Below are 22531 nucleotides of genomic sequence, written 5' to 3' on the forward strand. Positions count from 1 at the left end.
ATTAAATCTGTCATCACAAAACCATGCTCTAAATAATTTTGCCCTCCTTTTCCTATCTTCCCACCCTGCCCCGCCAGAAAGCAGTAGAGCATTTTCCATTGGAATGTGCTGTTTAGAATAGATATGTGAGTACCTCAGTGTAAACTGAGAAATGATGCCTGTGTATATTCTGAAAGCGAAAAAATATGTCTCCCTTACACCTATAGGCACTTATCTCCTGATGTAGATCCCCACACAGTCCCCTTCCCTGCCCCCCCAAAGTAGGCAATGCCTTGAACATTTAAAAACCAATGAAGCCAAGACAAGGGGAACCTTGAATGCATATTATTAAGTGAAAGAAACCAATCTGAAGGGGCTACACACTCTATGATTCCAACCATATGACATTCTGGAAAAGGCAAAACTATAGAGACAGTAAAAAGATCAGTGGTTGCCTGGGAAGGGGGAGGAAGGAGATGAAAATAGGCAGAGAACGGAGGATTTTTAAGGCAGTGAAACTATTCTGTAGGATACCGTAATGGTGGATACATGTCTTATTCATTTGTCCAAACTCATAAAATGTACAACATCAAGAGGGAAGTCTAAGGTAAACCATGGGCTTTGGGTGATTATGATGTGTCAGTGGGGGGTTGATTCTTGATTAAAAAAAAAAAAATGTACCATCCTCTGAGTGATGTTGATAATGGGGAAGTTATGCATCTGTGAGGGCAGAGTATGGGAAATCTCTGTACCTTCTTCTCAATTTTATTGTAAACCTAAACCTGCTCTAAAAAAAATTCTTTAAAAAATAACAACTAATGAAATATTATTTTGAATTATGCTATTTTGGAAGATGTAATCTTTTAATTTGCTTTGGGATGAAATTTACAGAACACGATTGCAAAAAGGTTTCTAAACCACTTAATAGCACAAACACTGTAACAAGCCCCTGATATGTTCATTCTTTTCTTGAATTAAATATTTCTTTGGGGGATAGCTAAGACAAACTCAAAACCCCAAGTCATCCTGTGCCCATCCTCAGATTTCCTGATGTGAGTGTGACTCAGTATAAAGGGCGGATAGGGAGAGGGAAAATGAAGAGTGGAGAGGTCCTATTGTTCTTACCCCATCGCCACCCCAGTATTCAGAGCTGTGTTTGGTGCTGGCCCCACCACCTCTGTGGCGCAAAAGCCGTCAATGAGGGAGCTCAGGCTGTGAATGGCTCCACAATGACGGGCTCCCGCCCTCGGGGAAGCTGGAATAAAGGGAAAGAGGCCGGTGGGGACACAAATGCAACACTAAAGATCAAAAGGCGGTCGGCGGAGTAAAGGTGGCAGGGTCTGAATGAGGAAGTGGGAAAACCGGGGCAATCCCTGCTCACACTTGACCGTGAACCCTGCAAAGGGCTACAGAACAATGCGGAACAGAGACGACTGGTGCAGCGAGCAGATCTAATGCCTTTGACGCCCGGAGTTTGTCAGCGCTAAAACCTGACGTGTGAAGAAAAAAAAAAAAAAAAAGAACAAAGGAAAGTCGGAAGGCTCGTGAATATCAAAGGAAAGGGGCTCGAAGAAATGCTGCAAAGAAATGATTCAGCCCAAGATGCTTCCGGAATTTAGGATGCTGATGCAGCCGCTGCCCTTGCAGCTGCGACTCTGAGTGTTGCCTTCTCTTTAACTGCCACTTTGATACCAGAGCCTTTTGAAGTCCTTTTTCATAAATTTGTAATTTACTTCAGCAACAGATAGAACTTCCTGTTCTGGTGTTTACTCTCTCGCTGGGTTTTACCGCGAGGCAAGACGAAAGACAGGTCCGTGGGCGCCCTCTCCTGGTGCTCCTGGGAAGCTGCGGCAATGAGAGCTAAGGCGAGACCGCTTGTCAAGTTTTCCTGTTTGGTGCAGCAAGTTTTTATTAATGTCGGCCCCGTATCTCTGGTTATCAAACTTAAGCGCTCACAAGAAACGCCTGGAGGACTCGTTCAAACAGGATTTCTGGGTCCCGCCCCCAGAGTTTCTGATTCAGTAATTTTGGATTTGCATTTCTAGCAAGTTCCCAGGAGATGCTGGTGTGGGAGCCCAGTCCTAGAACCACTGCTCTATACACAGGGCACTGGGTGAGGTAGGGAGGCACTTTATGAAATTAGTGGACCTTATTCTAAAGCAGGAAGAGAGCTCAGTCAACTGAAAAAGTTTTCAGCTTGCTAGGGTCACTCAAGGTTGTAAGTGGTACCATCTGAATGAGAGCCAAGGTCTCAACACCCCTGCCGGTGCACTTTCCATTATAATGTGCTGAGCCTTAGGTACCCTGACAGGCCCTTGATGTGTGTAACAGCTATAACTGCCACCCAGGGGGAAAAAACACACCTCAGAATGTCGCTGAGGTAGGCAGACTTACCACACACTCACAAACCCTCCCTCCGGGGTGCATTCACCAGCCACACCCACCTGTCCTCTGAAGCACTATGGCCCGAGAGCGCAGTCAGGTGTCCTTGTGGTAACTTTTTCCCCACAACCCAGCTTGTGAGAGCAGGTGTGAGAAGGCCAGGTCTTTGTTGCCGCTGCTGTCAACCACTCTGTGGCTATGCCTTGCCCTCGGGATTGGTTCTTTAGCAGGACTCTGTATCACACCTCCCAACTCCCCTTTTCTTCTCACTTCATGCTTTAGCTACTCTAAATAATTATGGTTTCTCCTCTCTCCTCATTGCACCTTGGCACCTGTGGGCTTTCTGCCTTTCTCCCTCAGCTTCTCGGTGACACCTCTTCCTTCCACCACCCTCGCCTGAAGCACTCCATTCATCCACGAGGACTCACCAACCTACCCAAGACCGAGTAGGAACCCATGCTACAGCATTCCCACCATAGCACCCACGGGCAGACCGCAGCCTCCACACACCCATGACAATTGCATGGTCACGGGGCCCTCCCACTAGATTCATTAAGGGCAGGGACTCTGCCCTTTCGGCTTTTCACCTTCAGGTCTAGCACAGTACCTAGAATACAGTGGTTCACACCTAAACTAGAAGGTGTGAACACGGACGTAGGATGGAGAATTTCTACATCATGGATCCACATAAATGTGAAAAGGAGCAGTAGGGGGTGAACCCAGAGAGCATCTGAAGGCCCCAAAGCATCGTTATTCTCAGCCCCCGGGGCCATGCAAGAAAAGGCATGCTTCCTGCAGGAGATAACCACAGACATGTTATGCTGAACGCTGGCAATCCCAGAACAAATCATAAACTTTGTATGTAGTGTTGTAATTGGAGGGATTGTAGAGATTTGAGAAGACACAGGTGCATGAATTGTCCCTGGTCCCAAGTTTTTTTAGCAAATGATAGGAAGTAGTACCCAGGTGTCTGGATTCATTATCCAGTATTTTCACCATACATTGTGAGAAAGACATTGGATAAGTCCAACAGTGAAAGGGGGGGGGGCAGAAAAACAGCAACAGGGCCTCCCGACAACAGACAGTGCCCACTGTGGGCCATGGAGGTGCACTGACAGCATCTCCCTTCAGAAAATATCTCAGCAGCAGCCACCAGAAGTGCAGTGAGCTGACAGCTCTCCAGCAACTCCAGGCTTCACCTACATTTTGAGTCTTGGCGATGCTCATCCCCGGAAGCTCCCAGCCAATAACACAGCACAGCAGGGGGCCTGGGGCATGGTCATTTCTGCCTAATATGGGACCACTCCAACGACAGCCTCTCTTCGAGAACTCCCAGTTGGGTTGGCTGGTCAGATCTCTGATCTCTGTAGTAGTCTGAGACTTTCTATGCCCAGTCCTGTTTCTTCTCCCTTTTATCTTTCATAGGCATTCCCCTCCACTAAACCTCTTGTACTCCTAACTTCATCTTCCCATCTACTTCATGAAGGACCCAATTGACATGTCAGCCAGAGCCAGCTGGGTTCTCCAGAGGCAGGAGTGGGAACCACAGAGGGACTGGAGTCCCTGTAGCCACCGAAAGTACCAAACCCAAGGTCCAGGAAGTGATCTCTCACACGATCATGTAGCAGGCTTCCTGGGAGAACTGTTAAGTGCATCTTCCATGCTGTTAAGGATCAGGTATCATTTTTTTTTTTAAGAGCTCTATATCATGTGACCTGGCGTTTCTTGCTTGAGACTCTTTCTTTGTATGTGAGGAATATGGATAAAGAAGGAGAAATCAGGAGTTCTAAAAGGGAGATCCTCATTCATATTTTAAGGCAAACTCCCTCAGCTCCAAACTTCACGCTACACCCAGTCTCACGAAACCATGTCCTTGGCACCTAGGGAATATTCCCAGTGTGTTAAGTAAAAAACACCAGCCCCTGCATCTCCGGCATAACCTTCACCCTTGTATCCTTTTCTAGCCCATTGCCAGCACCAGAGCTCTGTCCCTTTTGGTGAAATGGCCTCAAAAAGTCTAGGAGAATTAAAGGATTCTCTTCTTTAATTTCAAATCTTCTCAAATGTCCATCTTCTGACATCCTAGAACCCTTTGGTTTAAAAGCCAGAGGTGGGGAGAAAGAAAATAAAATGAGGAGGCTTATCATGTAGGATCACTCCCAAATATTTCTACAGCCTATCCATTAGCTGTCCAACTTTGATGCCTGTGACACCGGAGGAATGCCAAGTGGACCTCAAACATATTTTCCCACCAACCCCACCTCACAGGCCTGAATGCCTTCAAGATTCCGAAGGAGAGGGAGAGAGATCCACCTCCAGTTGAGAATATCCTTGGGTTGGAGTAATCCATCTCCACTGAAAGGAGCTGTCTTTTGGGTGTTAATTTAAAAAGTAACCACACAAGCCAGTTACACTTCGTACTTTATAGATTTCCTTAGTCCACCATTCAATATTGCAAAATAGTGTTAATACAACTTCGTTAGCCAGCCCAAGTCCCAGATGCATGCCTATCTGGAAATGTGTCCCTACTATCCCTCCTACTGTTCATTCATTGCATCTTTAAAAGACCAACCTAAAAAAAATTTTTTTAATTAAAAAAAATAGTAAAAGATCAACCTAAGTATACCTTTAAAATGCTGCCTTCCATTACGACCATCATTTGTTGCTCCATCTGGCTCTCAGAGACACATTTCCTGGTCAGAGTAGACCTAGGGACATGGAGTGGACTCTAGAGTGACTCCATTTGAGCTCTTACTGTCAAAGACAGTTGAGAATTAGGTCCATTCTCTTAGCCTCCAGGCTCTTATAGAACCCTGGGAATCCGAGGGCGGCAGCTTCATCTACCTTTTTTTTTTTAAGATTTTATTTATTTATTTGACAGAGAGACACAGTGAGAGAGGGAACAGAAGCAGGGGGAGTGGGAGGGGGAGAAGCAGGCTTCCCGCGGAGCAGGGAGCCCGACATAGGGCCCGATCCCAGGACCCTGGGATCATGACCTGAGCCAAAGGCAGACGCCTAACGACTGAGCCACGCAGGCGCCCCTCATCTACCATCTTTAATCAGAGCCACATGTGAGCCTTCCCAACAGAGGAGAATTTATGTTTGAAAATAATTCCAGAGATGCTGAATGAATAAAAGAGGTCATTTCATTAATTACATGGGGAATAATGGACATTTCTGCATGTAAATGGCATTGCCATCAGCTGTGCTGCCTCGTAGAAATCCAGCCTGCACAGAAGTGCTCGCTTAGGAGTGTTATCTCATCCGGGACACATTACCAGGAGATAAGTACATAACGTGGCAGAAGTTACAGAGCATTTCCCAGTTTGATAAATGAATTAAGTTCACTTTCTGAAGTCGTCTGGGAACGTGTGTTAAGAAACTGGGAAAGGGAATATCCTTCTCTGAACAACTATGATCAACTCTCAGGGTATTTCCTGGGAATTCACGGCCAATGAGGCCACTCACTGACCCAATTGTGCACGTCAAGCCATTAACCCCAAATTTGACACTCATTTCCAGGGAATCTACCGCGCTTGAATCATTGTCACTATAATAAGCATAAAAGAAGAGGGCATAAGGATTTCTTCTGAAAGAAGCCTTTCTGCCTAGTTCTAGAGAGTTGTTTGCTGGGCATTGGCCTGGAATAATTCTTCCAGGCTTCATGACTCTTCTCAAAAGAGGTTAATGATTCGTTACCAACCGCACTGGAAAAAAAATAGTACCTCGTTAGTGCCACTGTGGCAATTGAGAAAACGGAACTGGAATCCCAGGTGAATCATTTACAGCATGTATATCTATGGGAAAGTTGTTTAACCTCTCGAAGACTCCATTTTCTCACCTGTAAAATGAAGGTAATACTATCTGCCTTACAGGTGGTTGCAAGGATTGAATGAAATTCAGCACAGCAGTGGTGTTAAGAGCTGCTCTTTGGCATCAGACTCCCTGTGTTCAGAATGGCTTTTTATCAGCTGTGTGACTTTGGACAAGTTAATTACCTTCTCTGTTCTTCAATTTCCTCATAATAATAACAGCTACTTTTGGTATCATTACGAAAATGAAGTGAGTTCACACACATAAAGAGCTGACAGCAGTGTCTGGCACAGAATAACCACTCACAAGTGTTCATTATTGGGGCGCCCGGGTGGCTCAGTCAGTTGACCATCTGACTTTTGATTTCAGCTCAGGTCATGATCTCAGGGTTGTGGGATCGAGCCTTGCGTCAAGCTCTGTGCTGGGCATGGAGTCTGCTTGGGATTCTCTCTCTCTCTCTTTCTCCCTCTCTAAAAAAAAAAAAAAATTTTAAAAAAGGAATATATTTTTTAAAAGTGTTCATTATTGCTATTATTGTGTGTAAAGAACCAAATGTGGTGCCTGCACCGCACATTCTAGACATCCAATAAACATGAGTTCTCTCTCTCCGCTAGTCTTTTGGCAAACCCCAGGGGAAATCTCAGATAACATTACCCGGTACCTGTTATTTTCCAGTTCTCCATAAATCAGGAGTACAGCAAAGGATTGTCCCCTTATCTCCATGGACACAGAACTCTTTGCCTCATTTCCCACTGGACATCTTTCACATATGGCTGACCCCAAACCCAATAAAAAGTGACCTCTAAAGCCTCCCTGACAGAAAATACGGATCCCTCCAACCTACCTGACCCCAACCAAAAAATACACTCCCCCCACCTTGCCAACCCATCCACCCGTGTGCTTCAAATACCCATGATTCCATAATCCAGCAAATATTTGCAAAGCACCTGCCATACAGAAAGCAAGAAGGACACAAAGAAGGAGCGATCATGGACCCTGCCTCAGGAACTTGACCGGTATGGGAGAGGAGAAACAAAAGGCAGAGCTGCCAAGAGACAGAAACAAAGTTAGTCACAAAAGACTTCAGAAAGGAAGTGGCATTGAGACTTTATCTTAATGTGTAGCATTTTAAAAAAAGATTTATTTATTTGAGAGAGAAAGAAAGAGAGCGTGTGAGCTGTGGGAGGGGCAGAGAAAGAGAAACTCAAGCAGACTCCACGCTCAGCACGGAGCCTGACGCAGGGCTTGATCTCACAATCCTGAGATCATGACCTGAGCTGAAATCAAGAGTTGGACGCTCAACCAACTGCACCACCCAGGTGCCCCAATGTGTAGAATTTTTAATGGCGTCCGTAGAAATGCGGAATTCCAAATGGAAGGAAGAATGGGGGTAAAGGTTTAGCCAGTAGAAAGCATGGAACATACACCAGGAAAGGTATGTCAGCTCCTCAGGCAGGACCTTAGGATAAATAAAAAATCAACATCGGAAATAAACTTTTTTTTTTAAGATTTTATTTATTTTTTGACAGAGAGAGAGACAGCGAGAGAGGGAACACAAGCAGGGGGAGTGGGAGAGGGAGAAGCAGGCTTCCCGCCGAGCAGGGAGCCCGATGCGGGGCTCGATCCCAGGACCCCGGGATCATGACCTGAGCTGAAGGCAGACTCTTAACGACTGAGCCACCCAGGTGCCCCGGAAGTAAACATTTTTAAAGATGTTTAGGGCAGAGCTGGGAGAGCATCAGGAGACCTATAAAGTAGGGAGCCAATGAAAGTTTTTAAAAGCCAAGGAAGTGGCATGATTAAAGCTGGTTCTTGGATGGGAACTCGAACAACACTGCAGAGGATGAATTTGAGAGGAGAGAGACAGGAGTTAGGGGATTATTACAATAACACAGGTGAGAAAGTTGGCCATTGATGTGGGTAGGATGGGAGAATAAGCAAGATATGGGATGTGGTGTCCACAGGTCTTGACCATTGGTTGGATTTGGAGGTAAAAAGAGAAAGACACCAAGGATGAGCCTCAGATCTTGAACCCAGCTACCCATAGGAACAAAGGAACACCATCCTCCACTGAAGTAGGGAAAAATAAGATTCTGGCTCTGGCATGAAATAATGACTTGGATTCATCCAAGAGTTGGTCCTGCCCTTTCCACGTCCTTTCTTGAAACTGCAAATAGTGGGCATTACTTTCTCAGTTCCTTATTTACAGGAGGGGTCTTCATGAAAATCACAGGGCTCTGGGATACTTGAGAAGAAAGAATGACAAAAGCAAAGACAAGCTGGGAATAAATCTTTTCTTCCTTCCTCAGGTTTGTGTGACGAGCTTGTCTCTTGCTCACGGGGTGAAAGGAAGGATGACAGGAGGAACTTTCCCCACTAGAATGTAAATTCCATGAGGGAGGAAATTTTCTTTTTTCCTGTTTTGTTCAGCAGTGTATCTCTAGTGCCTAGAGCAGTCCCTGGCAATAATGGGAGCTCAGTCATGTTTGCTGAATGAATGAATGATCCCTGTTTTTAGGTTTATGAAGAAATAAAGAATAGAAGACCCCTCACACCTAACTCAGGATCCCCCTCCCAACCCCAGTCATGTAGTTTGTTCATGCTTTTAATGTTTTTTATCCGTGTCCAAAAGCACATAGAAATAATTCCCAAAGGGCCCTGCGTTATATTCTCACAGTCTTGCAGAGCTCCCAGGAATTGACAGTCGCAGGCAGTACCACCTAGGACATGGCAGCTCTCCGATGAGCAGGAAGCTCGGTATTTATGATGTCAAAAATAAGGTCTGTCACTGGGGAGGGAGGATGGATTTAGAAGTATGCAAGTGTTTGACTTATTCTCTTGATTTTATCTTCTATCTGTAGGCTCACTTCATGATGTTTATCTTTTCCCTTTTAGAATATGACTGGGTAGAAATTTGCCATTTGGAGGCTAGAATGCCATCCAGAGTAATGTGAGTGTCTCTCTTTTTTTTTTTTAAGATTTATTTATTTATTTGAGAGAGAGAGAGAGGAGAGAACAAGAGTGAGGAGGGGGGAGGCAGAGGGAAAGAGAATGTCAAGCTGAGTCAGCACTGAGCATGGAGCCCAACGTGGGGCTCAATCTCACAACCCTGAGATCATGACCTGAGCCAAAACCAAGAGTCAGACACTCAACCAGCTGAGCCACCCAGGCGCCCCAGAAGAATGTGAGTCTCTTCTAATTCTGTGAGAGAGTACCTTACAGCCAGTTTGGGAGCTCCGAGGAGTGAGTTCTTCTCTAAACTCTCAAAAAAGCATCACAAGGTCCAGGAGTTGGTGTGAGAAAGTGGAATCAAGGTAAAATATTTTTGAGTGTATAAAGATTGGGAAGTAAAAGGATGTTACTCAGAAGAGTAGTTCATGAGTCAGGTTGGTCTGACATCAGAAGTCCTTAACATCAGACCCACCCATCCGGACTCATTATGTTAAATTGTCTTATCTTCCTTTTCTGCTTCCTGAGCCTTAATCATGGTTTCCTCAGTGAATATCATCAGCTGCCTGAAACTTCATAAGATAAAAGGAAGTTTTCTTTTTTAGAAGGTGCTACTCAAAGACTGCAACTGACTTCTGAACCTACAGTGTTAAACCATGTAGTGCTTGACATGAGCCACTCATCCCACTCTGTTCAAATTAGACTCTAGGGTCATTTATTATGTGCCTATTGCATGCAAGGCACAGTGGGAATACAAATAGAGAGATGAATAAGGCTTTGCCTCTGCCCTGAAGATCACCACAGTTCCTGTGTAGAGAAATACATACAACCACCTCTTCCATGACAGACCATCACACGGGCTGATGTGGAGCCACTGAAGGGTTTTCAGTAGTAAGTTTCATGATCACCCACATTTAGCCTTTTTCAATGGGTCCTCCTTTACCTCAGTCATGACTAACTTCATCGCTTCCAAGGAAGTGCAAGAGAAAGGCAAATTCGTTTTGTTCATTTTCCAAATGTTTACTGGGTGAGTCCATTCTGAGGAATTATATGGGCACCTACTTCTAGTTAAATCCTACAGAGGACTGCTCATAGTTGAGAGCAATTAGAGAGAGCTAGAGCTGAAGGTGGAGAAAGTAATCAAATCCGGGGGCACAAAAAGTTAATCTGGCTGAGGAAACTGGAAAGAAGAGAGGAAAATGGTGGGGGAGGGGGCAAAGGAAGGAGGGACAGATGTGGAATCCAGGAGAAAAAGAGACAAAAGAATCTAATTTAAAGGCATGAAAACATCGAGACATATCAAGATGCATGTGATAAGGCCATGTCTGGCTTCTCCCCAAACTTAGAACAGTGCCTTACATGTGGTATTGAATAAATATTTAGGGATAAAGGTACTAAGAAACAATTAATCAGGTGTATTTCTTTATAATCCTTACACTTGTGATTCATACTTGTTCTCTTAGGAAAGCAAAGCTTGAACTCTCTCTACCATCTCTGTTTCATTTCCCAGATCATCTTAACATATATTAAGTTGCAACATCATAATGTATCATTTAGGCACTTCCCCGTTGCAAATAAGCCACATCTTATGTTGCTTGCAGTGTTCGATGTTAAGATTGTAAATATACAAAGGAAGGCAAGAAAGCGTCTCCGCACTGCAGAATAAGACCCCATGAGGAACCCAAAAGTAAATCATAAAGGTTCCTTGCTGGTTTGGAATTCAAAAGCCATCCTAGTGACCTGCTCAGTCTTCTCTCCCTCAGAAGTAGGCAACTCTGATTCTCCCTCTGGTTGACTCTGCCAGTTGCAGGAACAAGCTTCTCTCTCCTCCTCTGCTTCTTTTCCTCTGTTTCTCTTTTTCCATGCCCCCCACCCACCCCTGCCCTTCTATCTAGCATCAGATTTCTGCATGGGAGAAAACATGAATGGGTTAGTAGCTGCCCAGTGAAGATTCCCCCTACTAGACAGAATTCTTGTACCTGGGATCTCATAGGTGCTAATCCCCAGGATCCCAATGGCGGGGGTACCCATCCTCCCTTCTGTCCATGTGGCAGTGTGTGCCAGGGAAACTCCCTGAGGCTGCCTAAAGGGCCCAAAATGTGGCAAGTATTTGGGATTTCAGGGATTTTTATGAAGTTTACATGAATGTTGGCAAACAAGTTTCACAGAACTATCTAGAACTAGCAGAACATTGAAAATATCATATATCCAAATCTGAACTCCTGCAATTCCAACCTACCACCACCTACCCACTCCCAGCAAACCTGCTCTCCCCACAGACTTCATCTCAGTTGAAGACAACTCCATCCTTCTATTTACTCAGCCCATGAAATTGGATCCATCCTTGATTCCTCTCTTTCTCCCACATCTGATCTGACTGGAAATCTTATTGACTCCACTTTTATTTTTTAAAATTGTTTTAAAGACTTTATTTATTTATTTGGAGGGGGGAGAGAGAGACGGAGAGCATGTGCATGGCGGGGTGGGGGGCGAGGGAGAGGGAGAAGCAGACTCCCCACTGAGCATGGAGCCTGATGCAGGTCCGGGCTCGATCCCACATGACCCAAGCTGAAGGCAGACGCTTAACCAACTGGTGCCCCCCCATTGACCAGGTGCCTCCCATTGACTCCACTTTCAAAATGTATCCAGAAACTTAGAACTTCTCACAGTTTGCACCATTATCACCATGGTCCAAACGGCTATCACCTCCAGCCTGGATTTATTACAGTAGGTTCCTAACTGGTCTCCATGCCTCCACCGTTGCTTCCCGCCTGCACACACACCTCCACCAGTCTAGTCTCAACATAGCAGCCAGAATGGTCCTTTTAAACATTGGTCAGATCACATCACCTGTCTGTTCAAAACTCAGTAGATGCTCATGTCTCTTAGAGAAAACCAAAGTCTTTACAACAGCCCACAGTATTGACATGATGGGGTCTCCCCACCTCCTCTCCCCACCACCCTCACTCGTGCTCACTCTGTGCTGGCCACCCTGGCCTCTTTGATGTTTCTGGAACATACCAAACATGCTCTCATTTCCGGCCTTTGCACTGACTTGTCCCTCATTCTGGAACACTCCACCCCCAAAATGCAGAGTGCTAACTGCCTCAGCCACCTCAGATCTGTGCTCAGATGTCATCTTCTCACTTCTCACTTCTCACTTCTCACTTAAAATCCCCCCAGCACTCCCAATCCCCACACCTTCGCCATGTGGCATTTTATAACATACTATATAATTTTCTTATTATGTTTTGCGGGTGGGGGTTAACAGGTCTTTTTGGTTTGGATTTATTTTTCTTTTGGTCTCTTTACCCTGGTAAAAGGAAAGCTCTGTAAGGAAACTTAGACCAATCTCTGAAATTTGTAGATACTCAATCAATATATGTTGCTGAACACCTGATGTATGGGACAACTGAAGCAGTATGCTGAGCTTATTAATTTAGAAGAGATCAAGCATTGTGAAAATCCAAGTGTGGTTTGGGGTTGGGTGTAATGGGTTGAAAAAATATATGTGATTTTCAAAGTAAACTCTTCTCTTTTTTTCCTACTATCTAACTTCTAATCACCAGTCTGCGCTGATGGCAATTCATACACAGATATTGATGTGCTAGTTCTCATAAATAAGTGCAAGCTAGTGAGTCAATACATCAGCTTATAAACAGATCGCTATCATCCAGGCAGAATGAAAAGGTAAGGTTCTCATTCTCAAGGACCTTACATGCAGCATGCATGAATAATTATTCCACTGTACTCAGATGAAAGAAATGTCACGTTGTTATCTTTTTTCTGTGTCTAAACGAAATTAAATCTGTTCCACTGCCTCTGAACCAAGCTCAGGCTGAGATCTTCTGCTAGGGGGGCCCCAAGGTCACCACTTTTAGTGTGTGGCCACCCTGGCTTCCCCGTCAGTGGAACCTACCCTGTCAGTGGTCCTACTAATCCCCGGGGTGCTCTGATGGAGTATGGCACAGGACTGTGACACTCTTGGAGTTTTCTACCACTAACCATCCTTCCTAAATTTTTGGAAAGCTCACCTTTGTAGGGTTACCTCTTTTTAAAAACAGTGTCAACCTCTAGTCCCTTCTTCTTAATGATCCTAAAACCCCAGAGATTTGTTACTTCAGCATGACAGGTGGGGTGGAAGTGGGGAGTTCTATAGGACACCAAGAATCAGACTTTAATTCATCTCTTTACCTGATATAATACATCTGATAAGACAAAATAGCTCCAGAAGGATTACAACAAAAGAAATTGTAAAATAGAGTTTCTAAATTGAATGCATAAATTCTCAGACAATGTAAAATAAAGATTGATCCAGTGGGCTAGAATTTATCAGAGAAATGTTCCTGGAAGAAGTAGATTTTGAATCAATCCTAGAACAGGGGGAGAGAGATTAAAACTTTCCAATACGGGCGCCTGGGTGGCTCAGTTGGTTAAGCGACTGCCTTCGGCTCAGGTCATGATCCTGGAGTCCCGGGATCGAGTCCCGCATCGGGCTCCCTGCTCAGCAGGGAGTCTGCTTCTCCCTCTGACCCTCCTCCCTCTCATGCTCTCTGTCTCTCATTCTCTCTCTCTCAAATAAATAAATAAAATCTTTAAAAAAAAAAAAAAAAAAAAAAAAAAAAAACTTTCCAATAAAGGCAGACGATTTTGTCTTTGGTACACACTAGGGGAAGGAGGGGGAGGACACCAAGTCCGGAAATAGTGAGTCATAAGCTGAGGAGAGGAGTTAGAGGATCAGGATGTAGGATACCACACTCAGAAGGGGATTCTTCACCATGGCAGAACAGCAAGTCTCTGGTGTGGCAGATAACTGGAAATCTGAGCATATTAAGCATGACTCAAGACCAGTTTAGATTCTGGGAAGAGAAAGAGGGGAATGAAAATGCACTCACAAAACATTAGTGAAAGACGACCCACAAGAGACGAAGAGACCAAATACTGCAATGAAGAATCCCAAGTGTGGTATTGGGTATATAGTTCATTCCAACTGAAGCATAAATTTGCTACTGTATTGCATTTCCCGGAGCTACTTCAGTCACTGGGCTCATCAAATCCAATTTCTCCTCTTGGCGGTAAAAAATTTGAAGCCACAGAGACTCACTAACGTAGAGAAACTTGAGGTCGTCTGTCCTTATTCTCTGAGATGGTGCTCAACTTTATAGCACTTCTGTCCACCCCGGGAGCTCGAAACCCTTACAGAGACCCAGAGCGTTAATGTCACAGAGGGCACGCTTCTAGCAAAAAGGAAGAACTTTTAACAAACAACAGGAATGCTGTCCTCTTCAATGTAGTTTCAAAGTAGTTTCACTAGTACTTCCAATTTGTAGTACATACTTGGTACCAGCTGCTGGTGCTCAGGCATACATCTTTATTTTTCCTAAGATTTGTCGAATCTTTATCCTTTCAGGTTGATGATGGCATGAAATAGCTAAAAGTGCTTTGGTTCTAGCTCTAGTGACTGAAGTGTGTGATTAGACTGGGGACAGTGCCATTTTTATTACAGTAAAGTAAATAGATTGATTTCCTCAGGCCATTCCTTTTGGAGACTCTAGAGCGCTGTTGATTTCTTACTGTCAGGCACTGCAGGGACACTGGATTGTTTCCATGGTCCCTGTCATCAGCAAGCTTACGTTTTAAGGCAGTACATCCTCAAGCGAGCATGTTTAATAGCCACAAAAAGTGAAACACCATGATGTGTGAGAAGAGAGCAGCCATTAATTTGATTTGAGGAACAGGGAAAGGGTTCATAGGGAAAGGAGTGTTTTTGCTGGTGGTTAGGGATGAACAGAATCAATAAGCAAAGGAAGAACGAAAAGAACTTTCTAAGCTGAGTAAGAGTAACAGAGACACAGCCATGTGAAAGTGCAGGGTGAGTTCAAGCAATAGTAAACAGTTCTGTGGTTGGAGCAACGGGCACTTGGGAGATGGCGGTGGAAGATGAAACCAGATGATGGAGGACCGTAAATATCAGACTTGGGAGGACAGCAGACCCAGAAGAGCATGTTCAGTCATGTTTGGAACAATGATAGCCTTGTTGGAATAAATGGGTACCTTCCTGAGATGAGTTCTTTGAAGGCCTGCGCTCATTGGAACACTCAAGCCCCGGGCCGTTGAAACACAAATCAGTCCTCCTTACTTGATAATCATATCTGATATGATTGTGTCTCAGTAAAGAAAAAATAAGCAGCGATTAGGTAAGAAATCAGGCATCAGAGCGCGAAATGAGTCATCAGCAGACCCACGACTGAGGAGGAGATTCGGTCCTGCCAGGCTGTGTGTCATATGAGGTTACAGAGTATGAAGATAAACTCTGCCAGGAAGCCCCCTTGAGAAAAATCTCTTTCTTCCTCAGGGGAATGAGGGAGGTCTCTCCCAGGGTCAGGATTCCCAGGGGATGAGGTGGCAAGTGTGGGGGTGCCCGGACTGAGTTTGGGAAGAGCCCAGCATAGTAAAGTGCTGAGGCACAAGTCAGAGAAATGGAGAAAGAAGTTGAGTCTATTCTCCAGCACCGAGATGAGATGGAAGTGATGAGGGTATTGGAGGGAGATGGCAGCTGGCTCAACCTGGGGGCACCCAAGATTTACACCGAGGGCTCAGGATAGAGCACCCCTAGCACGCATGATTCATTCTGAATGCCAGCAGCTGGTGGTCTAAGGCTACCAAAATAATTCCCTGTCCTGGTGAGAAGTGGCCCCTGAACAGTGGCTCTCAAACTTGGGATACCCCAGAATGATCTGGAAGGTTTGTCAAAACCCAGATTGCTTGGCCCCACCCCCAGAGTTTCTTATTCAGTAGGTGGGATGGGCTGAGGAATTTAATTTTCTAAGGACTTCCCAGGTAGTGCTGATGCTCTAGTCTGAGACCCATTGATCTAGAACTTGATGGGCCAGAGTACTCAGGTAAAGCCCTCCGTAGTTGAAGCTAAGAGGAACTGGAAAAGGTAGGATTTGATCAATTCTCGCTTCAACTACCTGAAGGGGTTTTGTATGCGCAGGAGACTGATAAATGTCAAAAGAGGCAACAACTCAGTTGACAGTGCAATAGAAAGAAAAGGAGACAGGAAGCCTGGTTTAAAGGAAGGATTTCAAGAAGGAATCTGGCCGTTTGCCCAGAACAACCACCTGTTGGAGGAGGAAGGAACTGCATCACTGGCTGGTCACTGATAGCTACAGCTCTCCTGTCACCTGGATGCCTCTAGAATCATCTCTGGAGCTTTCCAAAAACACCAGGCCCTGGGCCCCATGCCCAGGTAAATTCTGATTTAATTTATAAATCAGAATCCCCGCAGGTGGGGCCTTGACTCTGGAAGTTTCTGAAAGCTCCTAGACGATTCTAACAGCAATTGGGGCTAAGAGCCACTGGTCTAAGGAAAATCTGATCCTTGGGGCACCTGGGTGGCTCAGCTGGTTAAGCATCTGCCTTCGGCTCGGGTCATGGTCCTGGAGTCCCGGGATCAAGTCCCACATCGGGCTCCCTGCTCGGCGGGGAGTCTGCTTCTCCCTCTGATCCTCCCCCTCTCATGCTCTCTGTCTCCCATTCTCTCTCTCAGATAAATAAATAAAATCTTTAAAAAAAAAAAAAAAAAGGAAAATCTGATCCAGTTTAAAGGGGAAACAAAAATCTTATAGGGGATCTATGGAATGAGGAACCCATCTCCAGTTTACTTAACACTTGGCAAAATTTCTATTTTTTTTTTTTTTGCAAGATTTCTAAACTGACCAGTCCTCACACTCTTGTTCCCTCCTTCCCAGATCTTCAAATCCCATTTACTGTTGATATTCCCAGTATCTGAGCAAGCTTCTTTGCTGTGCTCCCCCACCCTTCGCTAACTGTGGATCACCATGATGGTTTACGGCAGCCAAATGGCATACAGCTGAAAGCACCAACCAAGGTGTTCTCCTCGAGATGTGTTCCCTCCTGTCTCTCAGAGGCCTGACACCGAGAGCAGGTTCAAATGGCATTTGTCTCTGCAGAGCCACAAGTCCATGAATCATTTATTTTATATCAAATCAAAATGTACATTTAAGAGTCATGAAATGCCCTAGTGGAAAGGAAGATTTATAGATAAGCTAGTCAAATATTTTATAGATAGATAATCTTAGGATAGTGAAATATAAGTGAAATATATAAAATAGATTTAAAAAAGAGGCACTATGGGACAGTGTGTATGCTATGTTGCTATTTGTGTTAATAAAAGGAAGGAGATGGGGCAATGGTGGGGAGGGAGGAGGCTACCTCTAGAAAGATAGACCAAAGATTGTGACATTCGTTTCCTTTAAGGTGGAGAGCTGGAAACAAGTTAGTAAGGAGACTTTTCATTACATACTGTTTTGTATCCCTTTAATTTTGAATCATGGGCATGGATCAGCTACTTGAAATTAAATTTTTTAGCAATTAATTTTTTGTAGTGGAGCTCTTCTGGTTGGAACAGGCTGGATTTCACCTTGCCACCTCTCCCCCTTAGCCTAAACCCCCATTCCCAGACAAAGATCCATTAGAATTTCTAATCCCATGAAGTTCCTCGGAGGATGCCCCCATGGGATCTGGTTGGAGACCTACTGAACTTTTCAACCCTACATTTCTTAGCAGCCAGAATTGATGCCTAGAGAGGCCAGGCAAGTGGCTCAAAGTTACACAACTAACAAAGGAACCTAAATCTCCTGATCCTTTCTTTCTTTTTTTTTCCTGATTCTTTTTTTCCATGCCTCCTCAGATATTTAATCCCTTCTATGTAGCATCTCAGATACTTGTTGAGCCTCTGCAACTATGCTAAAGAGATACCATTAATACAAGCACACAGCAGCAACAGAGGAAATTTATTGACCAAGACACCAAATAAATAGCAAACCCTCACTATCACAGTAGTGATATGACAATAACCCTCCCCATTTGTGAAAATTCACGCTATAAATAACCACACAACATAAAAGATTATGTAGTTTATTTGGGTATTTTGTAGCATGAGTCACAAGACAAACATTTGGAAGATAAAAGCACCATATATAGAAAGCAACTCTATTTTTTTGTTGATGCTAGCACCGCCCCAATGACCACTAGGTGGCAGTAGTGTCCTAACAACGTAAAGCAGTCGGTCTAGCGCTCTTGGGGAAACTGCATTCATATCACACAGCTGACCCACCTGGCTACACTGCCTTGAGACCCAGAGAGAATTATTAGTAGAAATTCCAAACAATTCTTCATTCTCTTGATAAGCTATGTCCTCTTTTGTAACAGCCAAGAATGCTTTAGCTGATGTCACAAAGCAGGCTCAAACCGGCAGCCCTTAGGCAGAATCTCGTAGCAGCCATGTGTTTGCCTTGGTCAGTGTTTGGTTTTGTAGTTTTGTCTTCATCCAAAGTGACTTTAGGTGGAGCAGGCTCTCTCCACTTTGCCAGATCTCCCACCACTCTTTAATGTCTCATTAAAGATATCTAAGGCGCCCCCATATTTTTGCATGGCCCCTGAAGGCATTTGAGTTTGGGATCTCTGCTAAAATGTCTTTCTTAAATGCACAATAACTCCGCAATTGCAATCTAACTGGTCTACTCAACTATCTTGAGCTGTCTCACCTCCATCTTTTCCTATGTCATCCCTCTATCTGCAGTGTTCTTTTCCATGGCATGTCCATTTTTTTTTTTTTTTTCAATTCTTCTCGTTCTTGAAGGCCCAGATTAAAGGTCACCTCCTCCTTTTTCCCATCCAAGTACTAACTGGGCCGGACCCTGCTTAGCTTCCAAGATCAGACGAGATCAAGCAGGTTCAGGGTGGTATGGTTGTAGACATCTGCTACTCCTTTTGCATTTTCCCCTCTCTTCTGACCTCCCATGGCACACAGAGCCTATACTACTTAGTTGGTGCTTATTTTCTGCTCTGTACCGTTCGCTATCTTTCATAGGTCTCTGCTATTTGTAAGTTCTCTGAGGGAAGCAAAGAAGCCTGCCACTTCTTTGTATGTGTGTAATGGTATCTTGTACAGTGTCCTCCCCAGCTTTTGATTTCTTTCCATTCAAAAACTATGCAAATACCTCCTTTTGGGGACAAATGGGAGGCAGAATGGTTTAGAAAAAAGTATTGTATACAATATCTTTTAAAAATATATAATTTTTGATACAGGTATATGAAAAATTAAAACTAAGCTAAAACTCTATTGTCTCCTCAAGACGCTAAGAGGATATATTGCAGGGCTCAGTATAAGCTCTGGAATCAGATACCCCTAACAAGCTGGGTGACTGAGCAAGTTACTTCACCTACTAATAATAAGATAGATCATAATAGCACCTACTTAAGAAGATTGGGAGTTTTTTTAATTTTTAGTTAGAATTACAGAAAAGTTGCAAAAACTGTAGAGTTTCTACACATCCTTCACCCACCTTCTTCTGATGTTAACATCTTACATAAAAACATAGTCCAAAGATCAAAACCAAGAATTGACATTGGTGCAATACTGTTAACTAAATCTACCGACCTTATTTGAATTTCACCAGTTTTCCAGATGTGATGTTGTGCCCCTCTCAATGCATCTTATCTGGGGGTACATGATGTCGATATGTCTGACTATTGGTGAGGTTAACTTTGATAGCTTGGATTAGGAAGCTATCCAAGGGGGGCTTCTCCATCATTAAGTAACTTTACTTAACTGTAAAGTTACTATTCTTCCCTTTGTAATTAATAAACTTCTTATGGGGAGATATTGTGAGACTATGTGAATATCCTGTTTCTCATCACACTTTCATCCACTAACTGTAGTGTCCATCAGTGGTTCTTACCTGCAACAATTATTACTACAGTGTTTGCCCAATGGTAATCTTCTATTTCTCTCATTCCTTCTGCATCTATTAAGTGGAATTCTACTACAAGGAAAAATTGTTTTTCCCCCACCCATTTGTTTATTTGGGGGGGGGGCTAAGGAGGATGAAATGAAGTAAGACAGTGAAGATTCAGTAAGTGTGAGCCACTTCTAATGTTATTATTGAGACAATGTGAAAGCTCTCTGATTGATATGGCCATTTTCTGCTTGGGAATGAGTACTTCTAAAACGTTTAAGGATATTGCAAAATATGGATGCCTGGGTGGCTCAGCTGGCTAAGCATCAGCTTTCAGCTCAGGTCGTGATCCTGGAGTCCTCGGATCCAGCCCCACATCAGGCTCCCTGCTCAGCGAGGAGTCTGCTTCTCCATCTGCCTCTGCCCCTCCCCCTGCTTGTGCTCTCTCTCTCTCTCTCTCTCTCTCTCTGACAAATAAATCTTTTCTAAAAAAAGGATATTCCCAAAATAGTACACTGTATTAGTTTGCTAGAGGTGCTGTAACAAAATATCACGGACTGGGTGACTTACCCAACAGAAATTAAGCTCCTCACAGTTCCAGAGGCTGGAAGTCTAAGATCAAGGAGTCAGCAGATTCGGTTGTTTCCCCAGGCCTCTCTCCTTGGCTTGCAGGTGGCCGCCTTCTCCCTGTGCCTTTCCCTCTGTGTGCATCGCCCTGCTGTCTCTTTGTGTCCGAGTTTCCTCTTAGAAGAACACCAGTCAGATCGGATTATGACCCTCCCTGAGCGTCTCGTTCTAACTTAATCACCTCCTGAAAGGTTCTATCTCCGAATACAGGCGCATGCCAGGCGCCGGCGTTAGCGCTTCGACGTAGAAATTGCGTGGGGAACACAATTCAGCCCATGATATTGACTTCCTTCCTTCAGGGAACAGTTGTGAGGGATAACTGCACACGTGCGAGGGCGTTCGGAACCGGCAAGCCCTGTACAAACGTAGAGCCGTGGCGTGGACGTCATGGCGGCTCTGTCGTCACGCACGCGCCTCACGCACAAATCGCTTCCGCGTTCTCTTATGATGTCACTAGCACTGTGAATGTGACCTTCCTTTCGCGTCTGTCCCAGCACTGTGGAAGGTGAACCCCCGCCCAGCTGCTGTCTGCGTTATCACACATTCGCACTGATTGGCAGCCACAACGAGTGTGCTTTGGTTTTTTGTCTTCCTGGGGCTCGGGGCTTCTAGCGGCTCACTTCAGGCTGTGCCAGCTACCTCGACAGAGGCCCAAGGCATCTCCTTCCCTCCGAGAGCAAGGCTGCCTGTGAGCCTGCCAGCACAGCGCCTGATTTCTCCGTCCACCAGCTGCGTCGCCTTGGGCTAGGCCCCTCAGTGCAGCACTTTGTCTCAGTTCCGCAGCTGAGGGAAAGGGATAACAGCCCTCACAAGCAGGCAGTGAGGATGAATGAGTTAATCTTTATAGAGCATTTGGAGAACACAAAATGGACAAATTCCTATTCATGTCTTTCGAGAACCAGCATCGGACGAGACACCTGCTAGGAAGCTAATCCTTTTATAGAATGTTTTCTTGAAGGAGGCAGTTTGCCGATTTTAATACATCTTAGCCTCCCAGAAGTGGGAAAAGGACACACACTTTACACTATCTGCGTAAGTGAAGAAAGGGGGAATGATCTCTTCCCACTGAGGGTTTTGCTTATCAGAGGCTAACAGAGGCCTGCAGAAGCTGCGACCCTCGGTCGGCCTTGCCTGTCCCGGGTAAGGGAAGAGAACCAGAGAATCCACCCCCCCACCCCCACCCCCACCCCCGAGCCGCTGACTATTCTTCAGCGTCTGACATGCTCGCCCTCCACAGCCTCCACACTCTGAGTGTGTGGGAGGAGGAATGAATAAAGTTTAACTGCTTCCTCCACCAGCTTGCCAAGCTCACCACCATTCTGCTAAGATGACAGGAGCCATTCCTTGCTTAAAAACCGTGCTTTGAAGCTATTCAGAGTTATGAGTACTTTGACAGCCAAAGGAGAGAAGTCTTTTTTTTTTTTTTTTTTCCAACCTGTCTGGCCACTTCCAGAACATCCCAAGGGAGTTTCTCTGTAGGAGTGGTCTCTGCTTACTGTATTGTATTCCCTCTTTGCAAAAATTAATCTCTTTACCTGTGACTTATCCTCAGTGAGCGCCTACACTGTTTTGTTGGAAACCCTAGCTCCCTAGCATTTCCTTATCTTCCTCGCCACACTGTCAGGTAATTATCACTTCAAGTGCAGCAGCAGCCTTCTAGAATCTCTCCCTAAGTCATCCTGCATATTCCCTGTCTAGCCTTGCCTGTTCCCCACCACCTAGTCAAATCCTAAAGTTAAAACAAAATCTTTCCAATTTCACCTCTATTTCCGTATCCCCTGTGATGTTCCTTGTAGCTATTGTGGCTTCTGACCAGACAGAAAGAGAGAACGTGTGCACGGGCGACAGGCTCACGAGGAGAAAGGAAGACAACAGGGGCTGACATACAAAATTGTGAAGTGAGCACATAGCCCTGTTTGGAGAACTCCATATAATTCAGTAAAACTGGGACCTAAGGAGCAAGAAAGAAGCTGGGGCGGGTACACGGAGCCAGGTCACAAAGATCCTCTGGTCCC

Source organism: Phoca vitulina, unplaced genomic scaffold, assembly GCF_004348235.1.
Source record: "Phoca vitulina isolate PV1807 unplaced genomic scaffold, GSC_HSeal_1.0 scaffold2, whole genome shotgun sequence".
In the NCBI taxonomy this organism is placed as follows: domain Eukaryota; kingdom Metazoa; phylum Chordata; class Mammalia; order Carnivora; family Phocidae; genus Phoca; species Phoca vitulina.